Genomic DNA, 18,358 nt, shown 5'->3' with positions numbered 1-18,358 from the left:
GAAAGGGTCTACACTTTCGCACGCATTTGTGTGGAAGTAGATCTAAGTAAAGGGCTGCCGGACAACATAAGGCTGATCTACAAACAACAAAATTGGCTGCAAGTACTAGTCTATGAAAACACTGCTTTCAGATGTAGGCTTTGTAGGCTGACAGGACACTTGCAAAGCACATGTCCAGAAGCCAAGAAAGTAAATAGTAAAAAGAAGCAGAAAGGGAAGCAGAGGAAGGGATGGCAATTTTCCCCCCTGACTCAGAGGACGAAGAATCAGAAGCAGAAGAGGAAGATACCCCCGCAGAGAATGCCGAGGTTTCTTAAGAAATGGAGACTCAGAAGGGAACCACATCAGACAACAAGGATTCACAGTTCCACTCAAATCAGGCAGAGAAGGCAAGCGAGGATCTGAGTATGAGAGGGATCAAAAGGCATCACCACTCAGACACTTCAGACTCAGACAAGGAAACAACCTCACAGAAAGCAGAAACACAGTTAGTCATAGCTTCGATTGAGCCCACTCAAGGAGAGTGGCACAAGGTCGAAAAGAAAAAGGGGAGAAAAACTTGAAGGGTGAGTCCATTACGCACTACCGGATTCCAGTTTTTCTGCCTCTTTCTCCCTTCTTCTCTCTTACTCTTTTTCTTCTTCTATTGCACGTTAGTTTTGTAACGTTGCATGGGGTGCGAAAGCACTTGAGCCCAATGGGCATCTTATGGAAATGCTTCAATGCATCTGCTAGTGTAACTTTTCATTTTTTAAATAAAAAGTTACCGATTTTTTCCTTGGAAAAAAAAAGTTGCGCTAAGCCTCAATGTCTGCACAATAAAAACAATTCTCTGTTTTTTTTTTCTTTTTTTTTCCAACCCTCTGTTCTTACTGTTGCAGTAACTGTTTCGGGATTGACTGCTTCTTATTGTCGTGATATCTTACTTCCAAGAAACAAACTCACAATAACTTCAATGCTAGTGCTATCTACTACTCCCTTCAAACGATGACAGATGAAACTTTATTTCCTTTCACATAACTGTTCTTCAAAATTGCGTTTTGTACTTCTTCCATCAATCAATTTATCACAGGTCTGGTCCTTTTTAAAGATTAACCCAATCAACAGAATATTTGTACCTTTGTCTTCCGCTGGCCCTTCGGCTTCCTCTGCGCTCACTCGACCTTCAACTTTCTTTCTACCGTTCACTCGACCTTCTTCTCCACATGGAGGTCCCACATGCCACGTCATCACCTTTAATCCCGCAATTGCAATTTCATAAAAGATAAGAGGTTTTACAAGTGTGCACATGCTTTGTCTTCTGATGGAGCGGATGTGATATTCAATGAATTGTTTTTACTGAATCCATCGGGTCCATAACTCTATTGCAATTAGAGGTTTTAACATCCCTTTGAAACTTGCGATACTGCGAATGCGATATTACATTAAATAGTTGTTAATAAATCTGTCGGGTCCACAGCCTTATCGCAATCAACGGTTTGTGGGACTTCGACTGGAACATGGATTAAAAACGACCTTAACTCCCGCAGTTGACCATGATCTAAGGGTTGACTATGAGATCGACGGCTAGGCTTGAGTGCAGGACTTCAGCCATGATCAAGGAAGTTTGTACTTTCCTAACCCCGCTCTTCTGATAGTTGTTGCTCCTGTGACTTCTCTTCACTCTTCCGCTCTTCCGATAGTTTTCTTCTTTACTCCTCTGTTATTGTTGTTGCTCTTTGTTCTTTCGATAACACTTACCCTTGGGCATATGCGATAACCTACTTCTCTTGCTCCGATGACTTGCTTCTTTGATGGCTTTTGATAAACTCTTCATCTTACTCTTTGGCTTCTTGCTCCTGTTGCTTCACGGATCTACTGCTTCTATTATATATATATATATATATATATATATATATATATATATATATATATATATATATATATATATATATATATATATATATATCTATCTATCTATCTATCTATCTATCTATCTATCTATCTATATATATATAGATAGATAGATATATATATATATATATATATATATATATATATATATATATATATATATATATATATTCAATCCACTTGGGTCCTCCATCTCATCATATCATCATATATCAAACTTTCATCACTATGAGCATTATGATTAATGGGCAATCATGTATCAAATAATTTGCATCACAAACACTGTTATATGGACATCAATGGCAACCTACATTAACACACACACACACACACATATATAAAAGAGTACCTTGGGCAAAACCATTGGTTGTCAAAAACCTAAAACCAAGAAACCATGAAGGATAAATCGACTATTTTTCCTCTATTTTAGCATGGATATTTTACAGTCAATAACTTCTTGTTGATAACTTGTGGTAAATTGTGTGTTGTGTTTGTTGATGTGCCTGATGTTTCAAGTGAACACTTAACTCATCTTCAAGGACATGAAACTTGACACTATACCAAGTTAAATAGAGAATGGTGTGAATATTATTGTTAAGAAAAGTGAGAATGAGATTGGAGTGAATATAGCCATTAAGGGAAGTGAGAATAATAAGATTGTTATTCGTCGAGAAACTGGAAGCATTTATTTTGAAGCTTCACAGAAAAATGGTCGAATACATCAAGCAGATGAAGAAGCAATCTGTCCTATAGGCTATTTTTAGCCTCGTGGACGTTAAAATAATTTCTTTCTTTCTTTCTAATTAATTAATATTAACTAATATGAAAGAAAAAGATAAATTATTAAATAATAAAAGGTCAAATTAAAACATTTAGAATTAAATTCAAATTAAAAGATTTAAAATTGAATTCCAATTAAAATATTTATACTAATATGAAAAATCAAATTGACAAATTTAAAAGAGTTTAGTGATAAAAAGTTAGTTAAGAATTACTCAAATATTTATAATAACTACTATTAAATTAATTTAAACTTATAATTAATATTTTTTTATTGTAACCACAAATGATTTTGTTAATTATTTTAATGACGTGATAAGAAAATAAATAAATATTAGTAGTTTTTAAAGAAAAAATATTAGAATATATTATTAGTCCCTGCCGGGGACTATATGCGATCGATAAATCGCTGACTTTGGGTTGACCGACGCGATTTTTGATTATATTTGCGATATAACCTAAGTTGAACCAAGGATTTGGGGGTGGAAAGGATTTGGGGTCTTATTACGCGCTTCGCATCGTTCGAGGTGAAGGGCATGTGGCGCAGGTGAAGGGCACGTGGTTGGCATGCGCTCTGGTGGTCGGATCGGCGGCCAGCTGTCCCTCCTCGAGATGCTGGAAAGTTCGGCTTGGGTTTTACTGTCTTCGCGGCATTTGGGTTGGCATTGTTACTTACTTGTTTAGCTCTGCAGTCTGTGCGATTTTTCGTCTGCGGTGGAGTTCCTGCCTGCTCGGGTATTGTTACTTGCTTGTTTAGCTCTGCAGTCTGTGCGATTTTTCGTCTGTGGTGGAGTTCCTGCCTGCTCGGTGTGGCTTTGGTAAGTTCGGTTACTGTATGGCATTCTGGTTAAATACTGAGGGTATACTGAGGGTTTCTCTTACCTGCATGCAAGAGTCCATGGTTATTTGAGCATTATAAGTTAATGGCATTCTGGTTGAATACTGAGGGTTTGTCTTCTGGTTAAATACTGAGGGTTTCTCTTACCTGCATGCAAGAGTCCATGGTTATGTGAGCATTATAAGTTAATGGCATTCTGGTTGAATACTGAGGGTTTGTCTTAGCAGTGGTCGGCATGCGCTGTGGTGGTCTGATCAGCGGCCAGCTGTTCCTCCTCGAGATGCTGGAAAGTTCGGCTTGGGTTTTACTGTCTTCGCGGCCTTTGGGTTGGTATTGTTACTTGCTTGTTTAGCTCTGCAGTCTGTGCGATTTTTCGTCTGCGGTGGAGTTCCTGCCTGCTCGGTGTGGCTTTGGTAAGTTCGGCTACTGTATGGCATTCTGGTTAAATACTGAGGGTATACTGAGGGTTTCTGTTACCTGCATGCAAGAGTCCATGGTTATTTGGGTTTTACCCTGTTCGCGGCCTTTGGGTTATTATTGTTACTTTGTTGCTTAGCTCTGCGGTCTCTGCGATTTTTCCTTTCTATTTGTTGTATTGTCTGCGGTGAAAACACAATGCGGTTCCTGCCTGCTCTGAGGGTTGCTATTACCTGCATGCAAGAGTCCATGGTTATTTGAGCATTATAAGTTAATGGCATTCTGGTTGAATACTGAGGGTTTGTCTTAGTTGCATGGGTTTTATGGAAATTTCGGTAAATGTCTGCGTGAAGCTGTGATTCTTAGTTGTATTGTTTAGAGGTTGAGTTCGGCTACTGCATTATAAGTTAATGGCATTTGGGTTATTATTGTTACTTGGTTGTTTAGCTCTGCGGTCTCTGTGATTTTTCCTTTGTATTTGTTGTATTGTCTGCGGTGAAAACACAATGTGGTTCCTGCCTGCTCGGTTAACTCTATCGCAAACGTTTGGTTGCAGTTCTGTTGTTCCAGGTCCGGCTTGTATCCCTTGACTGTGTGCTGTCGCTTTGGTAAGTTCGGCTACTGTATTGTTTAGAGGTTAAGTTCGGCTACTGCATTATAAGTTAATGGCATTCTGGTTAAATACTGAGGGTTTCTGTTACCTGCATGCAAGAGTCCATGGTTATTTGAGCATTATAAGTTAATGGCATTCTGGTTGAATACTGAGGGTTTGTCTTAGTTGCATGGGTTTTATGGAAATTTGGGTAAATGTCTGCGTGAAGCTGTGATTCTTTGTTGTATTGTTTAGAGGTTAAGTTCGGCTACTGCATTATAAGTTAATGGCATTCTGGTTAAATACTGAGGGTTTCTGTTACCTGCATGCAACAGTCCATGGTTATTTGAGCATTATAAGTTAATGGCATTCTGGTTGAATACTGAGGGTTTTGTGTGCAGACTTCGTTAACCAATTTCGTCATTTGCACATTTTCTCATGGTGCTGGCACAGGCTGGGTTGTGCATGAATATGGTCTAGACGAGAAGGAATTCGAACGCTCGGCTTCGTTGCAGGTACGGTGTTATTCTACTAATTGATTTTTGTCAATTTTTGTATTACTTGCTTTTTGTCAATTTGTTAGGGTTTTAATTTTTGCATTGTGTAGGTTTATGGTCTAGTTATTCTAGGTTTATAGTCGAGTTACTCCGTGATCCCTGCTGGGGACTATATGCGATCGATAGATCGCTGACTTTGGGTTGACCGACGCGATTTTTGATTATATTTGCGATATAACCTAAGTCGAACCAAGGTTTTTGGGGTGGAAAGGATTTGGGGTCTTATTACGCGCTTCGCATTGTTCGAGGTGAAGGGCACGTGGTCCCATGACTCCCAAGCGCATGTGTAACGCTGGTATGAATCAGACAGTATACAATTGATTTGGTAATAAATTCAGATTGATTTACAATTGACTTGGGTTACGGCATGTGCTGTGGTGGTCTTATCGGCGAACAACTGTCCCTGCTCGAGATCCTGGAAAGTTACTCGGCTTGGGTTTTACCCTGTTCGCGCCCTTTGGGTTATTATTGTTACTTGGTTGTTTAGCTCTGCAATCTGTGAGATTTTTCGTTTGTATTTGTTGTATTGTCTGCGGTGAAAACACAATGCGGTTGCTGCCTGCCGTGATACTCTGGGTTTCTCTTACCTGCATGGGTTTTATGGAAATTTCCATAAATGTCGGTTTCAACCACCATGTGACTTCCTTATCATTTGGGCCGAGACGACCTGGGTGAAGCTATGGTTCTTGGTACAGATTGAGTGGCAGTCTTTTGTAGTTTGAACTGTTTTTGCACATGAAGATCTAAATAAATTGGGGTTTTTGAACTGTTTGAAATGTTAAAATATTGAAGATTGCAGCCTGTTTTGTAACTGCACGGTTTCCTATCTTAGGCGTGTATTCAAGGTTTTTCGCTCGTATAATTTATGTGTATGTTTACTTTGGTCCATAATGTTTCTTTAAGTTTGTAATTCTGTTATGGATGTATGAATATTCGACTCTGATATTACTCCTAGAACGGAAGGTTGCTTTGTTAACAACTCTGTTAAGTTCATTTAGTTAGTGTTAAGTTCATTTGCTTTGTTAAGAAGTGCTGAATTGAAGGTTTGCTATATTGGTACTAGATGTTGTTCGTTTGTTGTTGTTTATATATTGGATGAAATGTTTCGTTTGCGAAAATTATAAGCTTTTCCGTGATACTGAGGGTTTCTCTTATCTGCATGGGTTTTATGGAAATTCCCGTAAATGTCAGTTTCGAGCACCATGTGACTTCCTTGTCATTTGGGCCGAGATGACCTAGGTGAAGCTGTGGTTCTTGGTACAGGCTCTGTTGTGCATGAATATGGTCTAGACGAGAAGGAATTTGAACGCTCGGCTTTGTTCCAGGTACGGCGTTATTCGACTAATTGCTTTTTGTCAATTTTTCTATTAATTGTTTTTTGTGAATTTGTTAGGCTTTTAATTTTTGCATTGTGTAGGTTTATGGTTCAGTTACTCTAGATTTATAGTCAAGTTACTCTGTGATTGTTTTAAAAAATATAGATATTTAAGCTGTATTCAGTCATTTATATTTTTTCTCTCATTCAATTATATTGGAATTCAAATCTGGAATTGTCATTGTTTATTCTGTGTTTACATTAATATTAATATTAATATTATCAATTGTTATAATCATAACAATAATATTATTTGAGATGATCCCAACAAGTAGAAGTTGGGTAATGCATGCAACTAGCTCCGTATAATGATGTATCAAGACATTTTGTCTATTTAAACCTTAGATTAAAATCTCATGTTAGCTAGTTATAACCAGATTGGTTCTGATATGATGTTCAACTATCTTATTCTGCTCAGAGAGAAAAAATTATTTAATTATGAAAACAAAATTACATTTATTATATATGTTTCTGCATTTCACAGATATCCTTAAGCATAGGAAGTGATAAAAGTATTGCTGGGAACATATCTTGCTTCATAAACAGTTTTCAAAAATGTCAATATGACATCCCTATCATAGTCATTCTAACATATATCAGAGCTTTGAAGCCAGTTTTGTCTCATAAGAAATTAGCTCCTAGATATGTCCATAAACAGTCCCATAAAAAAATATAGATATAGAGATATGCTTAAGCATACGGAGTGATAAAAGTATGGCTGAGAAGATATGTTGCTTCATAACCAGTTTTCAAAAATGTCAATATGAGAACCCTGTCATGGTCATTCTGACATACATCACAGGTTTGAAACCAGTTTTGTCTCATAAAAAATTAGGTCCTAGATATGTTCATAAACAGTGCCATAAAAAAATATACATATAGATATTGACATTTAAACAATCCCATGATTAGATGAAAAGTGTGTCAAGACATTCCATGAGCTCTCCTTCCACTCTCTCTTGAATGATCCAAGCTCATGCTACCAAGTGTAATCTTGCTTTTGACAGTCCATCAGTTTCCATGTTCCTGTCTTTGTAAACATGTTCAAACATAATGTGTTAAATACTCTGTTTAAGCAAGTCGAATCTCCTGAAATATAGGTTGAAGTTTATAATTATCCAATGAATTTGTTCCATTCATCCAATTCACCACAATTTGTGAATCATCAAAGATCTGTAATTTTTGGGCATCTTCTTTCACATGCCACAATTGCCAACAGTCTTGGGACAATTTGCTTAGGCAGATTGTTGCTGTGTTTGCCAAAGCTGTCCTTTGAACATATTACATGTTCATCATTTATATGGATCATACCTGCAGCGTCCCATAATGATGGATCTTGTTGAGAAGCGTTATGGAAGTACGCTTATGCACTACTCGTATCTGGTTCTCAATGCCTTGTTTGGGTTCCTTGATCCTTGAATTCTGTTTAGATCCATATATTATAACCATAGTCTGATACCGAATAGCAGGAAACTTTTTACCTTGGAATATGTTGGAGTTGCAACCTAGCACAAATCAGAGACGATACTTTTTATATTTTGACAGTTGAATTGGTGCACCACTTATGTAAAACTCATAAATAGCCTCATGGTTATTTTATTTCACAAATGCAATTGACAATGATGTTAACTTTCAGAAATATTCTTAAAGTTGTGTTGCATTTGTGCATTTTGTCTTTCCATTGCTTCCTTTTGTTAACTTCATTTTGTGTTTCGATTGTTCCCTTTTGTTAACTTGCACAAATATTCTTAGAATTATGCTCCATTTTTTCATTATGTCTTTGCATTGTTTCCATTTCCAATTTCTTTGTTATTTATAAATATGGCTTGTTGCTAGAAATTTGATATTTGTTTACCAAGATAATGCAATAGCCTATTTTTTTAATATAAATACATTTTGTTCAAAACAATCATGTTCAGTTTTTGCTAACTTCATTAATATTTTTTGCAAAGCTGTACAAGACAATTGCAAAAGCCAACTCTGGTAAGCAATTGCAAATGATGGAAGAAATAATAGATGTTGACAATTACAAATTCAGATTGCAATGCATTTTGCCTGAGAACATTGATATTGTATTAAAAAGAAATGGTCTTTTTAGACTAAATGCATTTTCATATACTGTAGGAGATTGTCTATTTGACTCATTCGAAATGCTTCTACATTTTCGTTATACTTCAAATGAATTGCGAAATGGGTTAATAGACCACTTTCTTTTTTGCTTAAAGAACAATGACGTTGAAGCAATACAGTCATATCAATATGAACTAGCACCTGAGTTCCTATACGAGTTACATGGTGTTAATGATATTGGTACATATCTTCATAAAATGAGTTATTCTGCATCTACAAATATAAAGGAGTCTGAACGAGGTTTATGGGGTGATACCTTTTGCATACGTTGGTTAGCTAAATGGCTAGATATATCAATTGCAGTTTGGTCATTGACAAGAAAAACGAGATATTTGCTCTTTAATCAACATGAAAATGCAATTCCATATTGCATTCTCTTTCATGATGCAAATCCTGTTAGTGGTCATTATGAACCATTGGTTTACCAAAAGTTTCCAATTTGCATTTTCAACCAGTCTAATATCTACCTATCACCTATTTGCAAAGATATTGAAAGCAATTGGATGCACATTGCAAATAATATGCTTTTAAATGGACTAACAATTGCAAAGCAAGTGACATCTAATTGTGGTGACAGTCTCTTTAATGCAATTTACTATTTAGTAGCGACAGAATTCAATGCAGAGTGTTTGCGACTTTACATTGTGCAATATTTTTGGAATGCAGTTATGCATAAGAATCAAGAGGCATTGCATTGTTTAGAGCAATACCTAGTAGTTGATGCGATACACTATACAATGAATAGCAACGGGCAAGAATATCTGATAAATATGGCAATGCCATATGAAAAAGGACAAGTGGAAGGCGGACCATTTTGTCTACAATGGATATCTGTCATATTCAAAGTCAATATCCAAGTATGGTCCTCTGTTACTAATAACTTTGTCAACTACAGTTCCGCTTATTCGATATGCAATGATATTGTTAACATCTTGTCATTCATGACAAATACATCACATATTCACTACCATGCAATGATACAAGAATGTGTTCATAATTCTCAACAATTGTGCATGGAAGCAAATGATGTTTGTAATCAATTGCGTCATGAGCATGTACTAGAAAAAGAGTAATGTATATCTCAAGTACATTTTAGCAATAATATTGCATTTGAGATAGCATGTCATTTAGAGCAAATGCAACCAACTAAGGATTGTAGGCTGAATTATCACAAGCTAAAGCAATTCATACGTACAAAATGCAAATGCAATGACAAATGCAAAAAACCATTTTCTAATAAGAAGTCAAGAAAGAAAAATGCAATACAAATTTATATGGAAAAAGTCGAAGACACGCCTAGGAATACATGTGCAGTTTGCAACAAATTGCATTTTGCAAAAAACATTAGGTTCTTCACTATAGATTTGCAAGAAAAGCATATGAATTTGACGTTGAACAATAGGACCTTTAGCAATGAAAACATATGTGTTTCTTGCAAGAAACCACTCGAGAATGGAAAGCTACCACAATTTGCAGCACCTGAACAAATAAGACGTAACATTTCATTGCCAATTGTAAATATACTTTCAGACCTAGAAGAAAGACTTGTGTCATTGAGAATTGCATTTGCACAAATCAGACAATGGGGACATAGACGGTCACAAATTGGCTTAACAGGATCAATTATCAATGTACCAGTTCATATGGACATTGTGCAAAAAGCATTGCCACAATATCTAAATGATATAATGACAATTGCAGTTGCATTGAAAAGACGATTGCAATACAAAAATGCATACCAAACAGGTAAAGTGCGTCCGATTATTGTCATGAAGGCATTGAACGAACTATGTTATAGAAGTATTTATAAAGCTAGCAACATTTGTATAAATGAGAATTGGGCCCATGTTTTACAAGAGAATAATGAATACATTGTACAAAATTCAAACAGTGATAATGAAAGTGATACAGATAGTGATGCAAATAATGAAACACCTACTGAAACATTGGTGCATGGATTAATAGAATCACAACGCATCTACGATCTGCAAGACAAGATTATTGAAGTGGCACCTGCTGAAGGACAACGACCATTAGGCATCTTCAAGGACAAATATGCAGAAGAAATGAACTTTCCAACATTATTTTATGGCAATACACGTGATCATGACATCACAAATAGGTTTAGTTACCAAAAAATTGTACAATGGGAATTGTTACAAGCAAGTGGTGACTTCCAATATCATACAACAAATTTGTTTTTCAAGACAATGTGAATAATAATTGATAAAGTGCTTTCTTGCATATGGGTGCGAATAAGAAAAGGACAACTAAAAGGCAGGAAAATATTAGCAAAAGATGTCAAGTATCGAGCAAATTTGGAAAATTTATTGAAGTCTGACATTGGATACATAGATTTCAAAAACATTCACATATCTTTTGACCATTTGGAACAAATTAGGAAAAACATATTTGCAATGATACGACAACTAGGCCCTCCAACTTTCTTTGTGACATTCACAAGTGCAGAACATCGATGGAAATCATTAGTAGATACACTTGTCACATTGTTTAGAAATAAAGCAAATAAAAATGCTATTGATATATTAGAAGATGATGACATTGACTACCTTATAAGAAAATATCCAGTCACATGTAGCTAATACTATAGACATAGAATTAATGCTATAAAGCGATTGATATCTCAAGATACTACATTCTTTGGAAAAATATCTGATTACTATTTCGTAACAGAATTCCAAAATAGAGGAACTGAACATGAACATGGACTGTTATGGATAGAGAATGCTCCAATATATGGAAAAGAAAGCAACTCAGAAATTGAGAAGTTTCTTGACAATTACATCACTTGTAATACAGATCATTTGGAGCCAGATGTTGCTAAATTGCATAAACATCACCATACAAAAAGTTGTAAGAAGCGAAAAAATTCAAATTGCAGATACAACTTCCCCATGCCACCAATGAAATCAACAATGATCATTGAACCAACCAATGCAGAAAATAAAAAAATCGTAGAGAAATCAATATCGTTTTTTGCATTCTTGGAGCAAACAAACTACAATGATTCAACAACACATGACGATTTCCTCCTAGAAATAGGCCTACTACAAAATGAGTACATAGAACTATTACAACATACAGTAAAGCAACCAACAATTTTCCTGAAACGAAAACCTTCTCACATTTGGAATAACAGTTTTGCAAACGGTATCCCTGCTTTATGGAATGCAAATACAGATGCACAATTTGTGCTAAATGCATATGCTGCAACATCATATTGTAGTTCATATATGACCAAAATTGACAAGTCTATGACAAATTAATTTAGAAGAATACGCAAAGAGCATCAGAAAGATGAAATTGATGCTATGCAAATGATTCGTAAACTTGGAAATACATTACTCAATCTACAACAAATGTCAGCTCAACAAGCAGTGCATATAGCACTTTCATTGCCATTGAGTTCTAGTTCAAGGGAATGTATATTTGTGAACACGTCTCCAGTTCATGAACGCACGTTTATGCTTAAACCGCCTATTCTTTTGAAACAAGAACCTGATGATTCAGAAGATGTTATGTGCCATTCCATTGTTGACTACTACATTGGACGACCAAGTTCCATTAGCAAAATCTGCCTTGCAGAATTTGTATCAAATTACAAGAAAAATGGCAAACCCATATCTAAAAGGAAAAAACCAAATGTTATACGATTTGTCAAATATAACAAACACAATGATATTGAAAACTTTTGTCGAGAGAAATTATTGTTATATATGCCATTTGAAAATTGTGAAGATACATTGAAACAAGAATTGCCTACATGGCTCTCTGCATATACATTACATGAAAAAACAATTCAAGTTAATGAAGCCAAATTTACATATAACATCAATCCAACATGGGGTGATTTAGAGACTGCAACAAATGAGCAAATTAGTTCTTTGAATACTAACGAAATGAATATGCAAAACCAAGAGAACAATTCCCATTATGAGGAATATGATTTGCAATCGGACTTGCAATTTCCAAAACAATTTGAAATGAAGAAAAAAATCAATCTTGGATTTCAAATTACTGCCCATCCATTTTTAATGGAGAACAATGAATATTACAAACTTAGAAGAATCTTGAACAAAGAACAACAAGCAATTGTAAAAGACATTGCAATTAAAAAAAAAAAAAACCCCAAGGAACCAATTTACCTTTTTATTACAGGTGGAGCAGGTGTAGGTAAAACGCTCACAGCAAAAGCGATTTTCCAAATGCTTATACGAATTTATGATTCACAAAACACAACTGATCCTATGAAACCAAAAGGTCTAATATTAGCATACACAGGAAAAGCTGCATATAATGCAGGTGGAACAACAATCCATTCTGCATTGCTAATGCCTTTTAACAAGTCTCAATTGTTCTCGCTGAGCAAAGAAGTATTGGACAAGTTATCAAAGCTATATCGAGAATTGCAAGTAGCTTTCATAGATGAGATCTCGATGATTGGAAGTCGGTTCCTATATTCTATTGACAATAGACTCAGAAACATAAAACATGTCCAAACAAAATACTTTGGGAACATTGACATCATATTTTGTGGTGATTTCTATCAAGCACAACCTATTCAAGACTCTCTTATTTTTGAACAACCAACAATCAACAATCAAACAATAACACATGATTTCTGGAAGGATAATGTCAAGTGCTTCCAATTGCATATGACGATGCGACAAACAAATAAGAGATTCATATCAATGTTAAATAGAATGCGAACAAATTGTCAAACATCTGACGATATAACATACATGAATACAAGTTGCATGCGCTCTGTACCAAATGATCCAACATTTCCCTATTTATTTTACAAAAACAAAGATGTTGCAATGCATAACAAGAAAATGTTGATGCTAATGCCTGGCAAAGAAATTTTGATTAATGCAATTGACGAAAATGAGGAGAATAGCGACAATTTCGCAGCTCATCAACATACGGCTATTTTGCCTCCGCACCTTTTGATAAAGTTGAACATGTTAGTTGAAATGTATGCTTGCAATTATGATGCACCAGATGGGCTAGTGAATGGTGCAGATGGAATAGTTAAAGCATATACCCATACAAATAAGGTCGATGTTCTATGGATTAAGTTCCATGACCCTAATATTGGTCATCGACAATCTAGAAAACTAGGTCATTTGTACACTTCAGAGATAGCACATGATTGGACACCAATATTGCAAATATCAAAACCAATGCCTATGACATCAAAGATGGCGCCATTGAAAATACGAAAACAATTTCCAATTCAACTTGCATGTGCACGCACAATACATAGATCACAAGGCTTAACCTTGGATAGGCTTGCATTCGACCCTACTGGAGTACAAGTGCATGGCCTAGTATACACAGCACTATCACGTGTCAGAAACATAGAATCATTGTATTTGCTTAATCCTCTTAAACATAGTAACTTCAAGGTCAAGCAAAAAGTAAATTCTGAAATGCAACGTTTGCAAACCACTGCAAAATGGCAACTAGAATACGACTGTTCATCAATACAATCATTGCGATCCATCTTTATTCTTTCATTGAACACTCGCAATCTTCATGCGCATCTTACTGACATATGCAATGACTATGACACAATGCAATCTGATATCTTGTGCTTACAAGAAACACATATGTTGCTGTCTATGCAAAATGAATACTTCAAAAATTTCAATTGCATCTCAAGTTGCATTAAGCATGGAGTAATGATATTGATAAAGAAAAATATCATTATCCTTGAACATACCCATTTTGAAGACTGCTTTGTAGAAGCATTGCTTGCAAAAATAAAAGTTCACACATTACAAATTGCAATACTCAATATATATGCATCGCCACATGCAAACCTAAACAATATCCTCAACGTCATTGCAAAAGCCTTATACCACTTAGATCTAAACAATATCATAGTTATATTAGGGGACTTCAATATTGATATGGTGCATTGCAATAAAAAAACAAAGCAGCTAGAAACCTACATGCAAAACTACAATCTTCATTTCCTAGTTGACAAAACTAATAGCATGCACAAATCATTGATTGACCATGTTTGGGCAAATCTAGGTAATATAAAGTATAGAATTTTCGTATTGGATGCATATTGGTCTGACCATGATACAATATCTCTTGTCCTTGACCTATGATATACACATGAAACAATTTACAAAATTCCAAATTTTGACATTTTTGCAATACCTCATTGGTTTTACCATATTTATTTTACTAAAGCATACTACAATATCCTTTTTGTGGTAAACGAAGTGATAACAACATACATACTATGCATTCTATTCTACATTTACATATATGGCGTTCTGTATTGATCAATGCAACTTATGCCAAAGACAACCTTTTCAATTAACCAACACAACTATCCTATCATAAATTTGCAGATATGACCTCATCTATTTATGCATGCAGATTCTGCTAGTAAAACCCTTTTCAATTGAACAGAACGACCAAGAAAAAAGAACAACAACATGCAACATAAACAAACAGAGTATATTCTTTTTGCCTTTCCTTTTCTATGGATCTTGTCTTCTTGTTCAAGTTTTACTTTTATATGTTCTTTTGACTTGTACTAAATATGTCTTACTATTCTATAACATAGCATAAATCTTGAAAAAGGAAATGAAACAATTGAAGAAATAGAATGCATAAGCCAATTAGAAAGCGCAAACCAACCACTTGTTTTGCAAAGGTATGTCTATGAGAACTACACAAAAATGGTAATTTGTATTTAGAATATTAATGTCTACTATATATGCATTCTATTTTTATTTTTACATATGTATGGTTCTATGGTTTTAATGTTCTTGTTCAATTTTTACTTCTAATTTGCACTAAATATATGTTACTATTCTATAACATAGCCTAAATCTTCAGAGACGAAAAGAAACAATTGAAGAAATAGAATCCATAACGCAATTAGAAAGGGCAAGCCAACCACTTGTTTTGCAAAGGTATGTCTATGACAACTATACAAATATGCTAATTTGTATTTAGAATAATAATGTTCAGCAAGGTATGTCTATGACAACTATACAAATATGCCAATTTGTATTTAGAATATTAATGTTTAGTATATATGCATTCTATCTTTACATATGTATGGTTCTATGGTTTTAATGTTCCTTGTTAATTGTTTACTTCTATATGCTCTTTGAAATTGAACTAAATATATGTTCCTATTCTATAACATAGCATAAATCCTGAAAAAGGAAAACAAACAACTGAAGAAATAGACCACATAACTCAATTAGGAAAGGCAAACCAACCACTTGCTTTGAAAAGGTATGTATGACAACTATACAAATATGCTATTTTCTATTTAAAATATTAATGTTTACTATATATATCTCCTCTTTTTACATATCTATATTTAAATGTATATATGTCAGATTAGTGTTTACTATATATATCTTCTCTTTTTACATATCTATATTTAAATGTATATAAATTAGAAAATCTTGGACGAGTGAAGAAAGCACTAGTAGTAAGTCCCCCCAAACAATGCAGCAAGAAGACATGTACAGGTTACATATCACAATTTCTTTATTGATTGCTTATCACAAAATACATGTGATAATATCCACATCATATTGAACCATGCGTTTGCCTGTGTTAGTCCAACTGAAACAATCGCAGCCAAACTTCATTCAACAAACGTGCAAAATGATACATCAAAAAGGTATGCATATGAAACACAACACTCTAATCTATTTCTAGTTATTCAGTCTTTAGGAGAAACATAGTATTCTACAAATGTTTATAGCAATTTCTAACTAAGCAATTTTAATAGGCAAAAACAGATACTGCCAATTAAAGTATCAATTGAAGATCTCAATAGTCGTAAAATTGGGCAGCTATTTGTTGGAGACATAATGGTTGTCTATAGTGCATTCCTTGATAAAGCAAACAAATCACGTCAAGTATTGCGAGCTGATTTGACAGATGCTCAAGGAATGATGACTATAACGTTGAGTGTACCTGCACATTTGGTGTAGCGACATGAACACAAAATTTTGCAAGGCAACAACATCTCAATTACAAATTTCAGGATATTGCCTAAAAGTGTTTATGATCGCGGTGACTGTGACAAAATAATATTGCTTAATGAATCAAGTATCATAGAAACTGTACCTGAAGTTTGCAAAGAATATTGCTTCATTCCCAATACGACCATTAGGCAATTTGCAAACAAAAAAGAAATGTACCCAATTGGCACAATCGCTGCTGCCGTTACACTTGCCAAACGAGTTGGATTGCATTACATACTCCATATCAAAGATGGAGATTCTGAAAACGACAATGCAACTGTATGTATTCAGATGTTACTTATTCCTAATTTTCAGTAGATAACATGCATCACTTCAATACATAGTTGTTGTAATTTGTCCATAGTTTTTGTAATTTGTCTTCTGCAATTGCAATTTTTCAATGCATACGAACAATGTAGTTGCATATTACTTTTTGTATTTTTCAATACATAGCAATTTCTGTTCTGCAGTTGCAACTCTTTGACACATATGAACAATTTTTCCTTTCAATGGAAAAACAATTGCAAAAAGGACACTTTTCGCTCATTCTTTTCAAAAATTTAACAAAAAAGGTAAACACAACAGAAACAATATTCAGAGCATCGAAGTCAACGTTCATGACTGAACTTAACACAGATGCACTCAACAATCTCACAAAACTAACTACATCTACCTATGCTGTAAGTATAGCAATAATAATGTTTTTGCTGCATTTGCATTTGGCATGTAATAATGTAAATTAACGTTTGAATGTTTTATAAACAGGTCGAAGGTATTCTGACCGCAACAAATCCATATTCAACTCCTTTCGAACCTGTTTGTGCAATTTGTAACTGCCCAGTGAATTCATCCATAGCAATAGCCAATGCAACAATTTTCTGTTCACAATGCAATGATAATTGCCCTTTCCTCTACAAGCATTGTATAAATGCTGTAATAGAATCCATTACAAATAACTTTGTCCAATGCATTATCAGGGAGCCCTTATTACATGACTTACTTCCTGATTTAAAATCAATGTCATATGAGACATATTTGCAACAGAAAGCTACCACTGTTTACATCTTACGTGACTTCAAAATTCAGAGCAAGTTCACACTCAATGAAGATAGTGAGCTATTACATGTCAACTAACAAATGGAAGGTACATCAACATATGCCTTAACATGTTTTCTCTCAAATATGTCCTCTCTTCAATTTACACTGTTATCATTTTGTTCTAACTAACCATTTGTTATACAGATTACAAAATCCAGGAGCATGGCAGCCTTCACATCCATAACAAATGCAAAAGTAATATGAATATGTTTCTTCATATTATGCTCTCACGATAATACAAGTATTTGACTTGCAATTTTGACTCATTTACAAAGAATATGTAACGCAACAGTTGATGAAAAAAGGCTAGAAAGTCTTTATGCATCTGTGTTTGTAGTGTTTCTGTTTCTGTTCTGTATCTCAAATGGAACGCATTCTGCATCATGCTTCAAGCTTGACAACCAGAGATTGTCTTGCCAGCTTTTGTATCTATATTTTTGTCGCATCTTAAAAAGTACCATGTTTGGTTTAAATTATATCATTGAATACAACAAATGCAACATCAGATCAGCAATAATTTTGTATCTACAGCTGCTGAATGCAAACACCAAAGATTCCATAGATTGATTAAATGACAAATTGTATATTGAATCGGCTAGTCATTTCTGTCTCCTCCTATGTTATGGCTAAATGCTA

Source organism: Pinus tabuliformis, chromosome 5_2 (assembly GCF_031772625.1).
Source record: "Pinus tabuliformis cultivar Carrire ecotype Pingquan chromosome 5_2, CPIR1, whole genome shotgun sequence".
NCBI lineage: Eukaryota > Viridiplantae > Streptophyta > Pinopsida > Pinales > Pinaceae > Pinus > Pinus tabuliformis.
This window is presented reverse-complemented; position numbering follows the sequence as displayed.